Below are 6,000 nucleotides of genomic sequence, written 5' to 3' on the forward strand. Positions count from 1 at the left end.
TTTAAACTCTAGACATCACAACCCTGAGTTCAATGACTATATTGCACCAGTATCAGAGGTATTTTTGGTTTACAGACCAACATGAAAATCAGGAAAAAAGTTCTTGCAACTGCTAAGGAACTGGAGATTGAAACCAATGCAAAAGCTGCGCTGAAAAGGAGAAAGGGAAAGCAGCAGTTCAAATCATTGAAATAAGCATATATTGGCAGCAAGGGAAAAACAGCAGGGTAGAGAAAGAAAACAGCTCCACGAAATTCACAGGAGATTGATAATAGCAGGACAAAAAAAGGGAATAATAACGTTCCAAGCAGCCTCAGAAAGAAGTGCGAGGGTCCCATCTTTCTTTAATGGTCATAACTGTGCATCATTTCCTTTGAAGTGTAGGGTTGATTCTCTGACCATCTGTCTCCCTGACTTTGAGCAGAGACCGATAGTTGAGCAGTCTCTTCCCACAAAAAGCTGGCACAAGCCTGCTGTTTTCCGCTCTGGCAGCGTGGAAACGAGAGAGTGGTCCTCACAAGAAAAAAAATCAATCCATGCTAGCAGAGGATGGTTTCGATCCATCGACCTCTGGGTTATGGGCCCAGCACGCTTCTGCTGCGCCACTCTGCTTCCTGCTCAAAATGCTGTGGTTATGCAGATCAGGAGCCTTCAGAGGAGTGGCATGGGATCGCTGGAGCTATTCTGGCAGGGCTCTCACCTCATTTGCCTAAGAATGTCACAAGGCATGCTGGGTGCAGAAAATCTTCGCCTTCCCCTCTCACAGTCAGTCATAGGGGAAAGTCAAGGCCCTCTCAGTCACTAGCCATGTCACGCCTTTGTCAAGACAGAAGCACCCCCACCCGCTCCTTCTCTGTGATCCTGCGCTACCATGCTCAGGTTTTGGCCTTACCTGGGAGCCAGAGGTGCACCCGGTGAGTGCTTGCCCGGTATGAGCATTCGGGACGTGAGTGGACTTAGGACTGGAAGTTCTGTCCATTTGAAGCAGCCAACCTTCCTGCTGCAGACAGGGGCTGTTCCCTTGGGTTTCTTTCACCTTGCTCTCGGATAAATTTGGTTGTATGCTGCAGTTGCCTGCGATGACTACAAGGTGGCGCTGCTTTCAGGTAAGAGCACAAATATGCAGAAAATGTTGGGGACTTTTGCCACATTTATCGGTGGTGGGTCTCGCACATTTTTTCCAGGGGAGAGATATTGACCTGAAACACTTTTTACTGCAGAGATGCTGCAGTTCTAAAGGCTGGTCGGGCAGAAGGGCTTAGCCGTTTCATTGCCTGCCCCCCTGCAGCCCATTTATTACCAGCAGTTGTGAGTGGTGACTGCTGTTTGTAAAATATAAAAATTTCAGGACATAGAAAGTAGCAGACGGGGCTTTTGGGATGCCTGCCTATGTCTTTTTTTATTATTTATCTAATAGCTGAGTAATCTGGTCAAGATATTTCTCTTTTTTTTAACATATTGCGTTAGAATAGCTACAGCTTGCTTAATGTATAAATATTAGCACTGCGTTGGCCGGGAATCAAACCCAGGTCAACTGCTTGGAAGGCAGCTATGCTCACCACTATACCACCAACGCTCCATGGCATACATTTTTTTTAAACTCTAGACATCACAACCCTGAGTTCAATGACTATATTGCACCAGTATCAGAGGTATTTTTGGTTTACAGACCAACATGAAAATCAGGAAAAAAGTTCTTGCAACTGCTAAGGAACTGGAGATTGAAACCAATGCAAAAGCTGCGCAGAAAAGGAGAAAGGGAAAGCAGCAGTTCAAATCATTGAAATAAGCATATATTGGCAGCAAGGGAAAAACAGCAGGGTAGAGAAAGAAAACAGCTCCACGAAATTCACAGGAGATTGATAATAGCAGGACAAAAAAAGGGAATAATAACGTTCCAAGCAGCCTCAGAAAGAAGTGCGAGGGTCCCATCTTTCGTTAATGGTCATAACTGTGCATCATTTCCTTTGAAGTGTAGGGTTGATTCTCTGACCATCTGTCTCCCTGACTTTGAGCAGAGACCGATAGTTGAGCAGTCTCTTCCCACAAAAAGCTGGCACAAGCCTGCTTTTTTCCGCTCTGGCAGCGTGGAAACGAGAGAGTGGTCCTCACAAGAAAAAAAATCAATCCATGCTAGCAGAGGATGGTTTCGATCCATCGACCTCTGGGTTGTGGGCCCAGCACGCTTCTGCTGCGCCACTCTGCTTCCTGCTCAAAATGCTGTGGTTATGCAGATCAGGAGCCTTCAGAGGAGTGGCATGGGATCGCTGGAGCTATTCTGGCAGGGCTCTCACCTCATTTGCCTAAGAATGTCACAAGGCATGCTGGGTGCAGAAAATCTTCGCCTTCCCCTCTCACAGTCAGTCATAGGGGAAAGTCAAGGCCCTCTCAGTCACTAGCCATGTCACGCCTTTGTCAAGACAGAAGCACCCCCACCCGCTCCTTCTCTGTGATCCTGCGCTACCATGCTCAGGTTTTGGCCTTACCTGGGAGCCAGAGGTGCACCCGGTGAGGGCTTGCCCGGTATGAGCGTTCGGGACGTGAGTGGACTTAGGACTGGAAGTTCTGTCCATTTGAAGCAGCCAACCTTCCTGCTGCAGACAGGGGCTGTTCCCTTGGGTTTCTTTCACCTTGCTCTCGGATAAATTTGGTTGTATGCTGCAGTTGCCTGCGATGACTACAAGGTGGCGCTGCTTTCAGGTAAGAGCACAAATATGCAGAAAATGTTGGGGACTTTTGCCACATTTATTGGTGGTGGGTCTCGCACATTTTTTCCAGGGGAGAGATATTGACCTGAAACACTTTTTACTGCAGAGATGCTGCAGTTCTAAAGGCTGGTCGGGCAGAAGGGCTTAGCCGTTTCATTGCCTGCCCCCCTGCAGCCCATTTATTACCAGCAGTTGTGAGTGGTGACTGCTGTTTGTAAAATATAAAAATTTCAGGACATAGAAAGTCGCAGACGGGGCTTTTGGGATGCCTGCCTATGTCTTTTTTTATTATTTATCTAATAGCTGAGTAATCTGGTCAAGATATTTCTCTTTTTTTTAACATATTGCGTTAGAATAGCTACAGCTTGCTTAATGTATAAATATTAGCACTGCGTTGGCCGGGAATCAAACCCAGGTCAACTGCTTGGAAGGCAGCTATGCTCACCACTATACCACCAACGCTCCATGGCATATATTTTTTTTAAACTCTAGACATCACAACCCTGAGTTCAATGACTATATTGCACCAGTATCAGAGGTATTTTTGGTTTACAGACCAACATGAAAATCAGGAAAAAAGTTCTTGCAACTGCTAAGGAACTGGAGATTGAAACCAATGCAAAAGCTGCGCAGAAAAGGAGAAAGGGAAAGCAGCAGTTCAAATCATTGAAATAAGCATATATTGGCAGCAAGGGAAAAACAGCAGGGTAGAGAAAGAAAACAGCTCCACGAAATTCACAGGAGATTGATAATAGCAGGACAAAAAAACGGAATAATAACGTTCCAAGCAGCCTCAGAAAGAAGTGCGAGTGTCCCATCTTTCGTTAATGGTCATAACTGTGCATCATTTCCTTTGAAGTGTAGGGTTGATTCTCTGACCATCTGTCTCCCTGACTTTGAGCAGAGACCGATAGTTGAGCAGTCTCTTCCCACAAAAAGCTGGCACAAGCCTGCTTTTTTCCGCTCTGGCAGCGTGGAAACGAGAGAGTGGTCCTCACAAGAAAAAAAATCAATCCATGCTAGCAGAGGATGGTTTCGATCCATCGACCTCTGGGTTGTGGGCCCAGCACGCTTCTGCTGCGCCACTCTGCTTCCTGCTCAAAATGCTGTGGTTATGCAGATCAGGAGCCTTCAGAGGAGTGGCATGGGATCGCTGGAGCTATTCTGGCAGGGCTCTCACCTCATTTGCCTAAGAATGTCACAAGGCATGCTGGGTGCAGAAAATCTTCGCCTTCCCCTCTCACAGTCAGTCATAGGGGAAAGTCAAGGCCCTCTCAGTCACTAGCCATGTCACGCCTTTGTCAAGACAGAAGCACCCCCACCCGCTCCTTCTCTGTGATCCTGCGCTACCATGCTCAGGTTTTGGCCTTACCTGGGAGCCAGAGGTGCACCCGGTGAGGGCTTGCCCGGTATGAGCGTTCGGGACGTGAGTGGACTTAGGACTGGAAGTTCTGTCCATTCGAAGCAGCCAACCTTCCTGCTGCAGACAGGGGCTGTTCCCTTGGGTTTCTTTCACCTTCCTCTCGGATAAATTTGGTTGTATGCTGCAGTTGCCTGCGATGACTACAAGGTGGCGCTGCTTTCAGGTAAGAGCACAAATATGCAGAAAATGTTGGGGACTTTTGCCACATTTATCGGTGGTGGGTCTCGCACATTTTTTCCAGGGGAGAGATATTGACCTGAAACACTTTTTACTGCAGAGATGCTGCAGTTCTAAAGGCTGGTCGGGCAGAAGGGCTTAGCCGTTTCATTGCCTGCCCCCCTGCAGCCCATTTATTGCCAGCAGTTGTGAGTGGTGACTGCTGTTTGTAAAATATAAAAATTTCAGGACATAGAAAGTCGCAGACGGGGCTTTTGGGATGCCTGCCTATGTCTTTGTTTATTATTTATCTAATAGCTGAGTAATCTGGTCAAGATATTTCTCTTTTTTTTAACATATTGCGTTAGAATAGCTACAGCTTGCTTAATGTATAAATATTAGCACTGCGTTGGCCGGGAATCGAACCCAGGTCAACTGCTTGGAAGGCAGCTATGCTCACCACTATACCACCAACGCTCCGTGGCATATGTTTTTTTAAAACTCTAGACATCACAACCCTGAGTTCAATGACTATATTGCACCAGTATCAGAGGTATTTTTGGTTTACAGACCAACATGAAAATCAGGAAAAAAGTTCTTGCAACTGCTAAGGAACTGGAGATTGAAACCAATGCAAAAGCTGCGCAGAAAAGGAGAAAGGGAAAGCAGCAGTTCAAATCATTGAAATAAGCATATATTGGCAGCAAGGGAAAAACAGCAGGGTAGAGAAAGAAAACAGCTCCACGAAATTCACAGGAGATTGATAATAGCAGGACAAAAAAAGGGAATAATAACGTTCCAAGCAGCCTCAGAAAGAAGTGCGAGGGTCCCATCTTTCGTTAATGGTCATAACTGTGCATCATTTCCTTTGAAGTGTAGGGTTGATTCTCTGACCATCTGTCTCCCTGACTTTGAGCAGAGACCGATAGTTGAGCAGTCTCTTCCCACAAAAAGCTGGCACAAGCCTGCTGTTTTCCGCTCTGGCAGCGTGGAAACGAGAGAGTGGTCCTCACAAGAAAAAAAATCAATCCATGCTAGCAGAGGATGGTTTCGATCCATCGACCTCTGGGTTATGGGCCCAGCACGCTTCCGCTGCGCCACTCTGCTTCCTGCTCAAAATGCTGTGGTTATGCAGATCAGGAGCCTTCAGAGGAGTGGCATGGGATCGCTGGAGCTATTCTGGCAGGGCTCTCACCTCATTTGCCTAAGAATGTCACAAGGCATGCTGGGTGCAGAAAATCTTCGCCTTCCCCTCTCACAGTCAGTCATAGGGGAAAGTCAAGGCCCTCTCAGTCACTAGCCATGTCACGCCTTTGTCAAGACAGAAGCACCCCCACCCGCTCCTTCTCTGTGATCCTGAGCTACCATGCTCAGGTTTTGGCCTTACCTGGGAGCCAGAGGTGCACCCGGTGAGGGCTTGCCCGGTATGAGCGTTCGGGACGTGAGTGGACTTAGGACTGGAAGTTCTGTCCATTCGAAGCAGCCAACCTTTCTGCTGCAGACAGGGGCTGTTCCCTTGGGTTTCTTTCACCTTGCTCTCGGATAAATTTGGTTGTATGCTGCAGTTGCCTGCGATGACTACAAGGTGGCGCTGCTTTCAGGTAAGAGCACAAATATGCAGAAAATGTTGGGGACTTTTGCCACATTTATCGGTGGTGGGTCTCGCACATTTTTTCCAGGGGAGAGATATTGACCTGAAACACTTTTTACTGC

General features: G+C 47.2%; 1 non-coding gene across 1 annotated transcript; it reads right to left on the minus strand.

Moving 5' to 3' along the window:
- Nucleotides 1–4,692: 4,692 nt before the first annotated feature.
- TRNAG-UCC (transfer RNA glycine (anticodon UCC)) lies at nucleotides 4,693–4,764 on the minus strand. The gene has a single exon. It is a non-coding gene; the product is annotated as a tRNA-Gly (tRNA).
- Nucleotides 4,765–6,000: the final 1,236 nt, after the last annotated feature.

This window comes from Pleurodeles waltl, unplaced genomic scaffold, assembly GCF_031143425.1.
Source record: "Pleurodeles waltl isolate 20211129_DDA unplaced genomic scaffold, aPleWal1.hap1.20221129 scaffold_69, whole genome shotgun sequence".
Lineage (NCBI taxonomy): Eukaryota > Metazoa > Chordata > Amphibia > Caudata > Salamandridae > Pleurodeles > Pleurodeles waltl.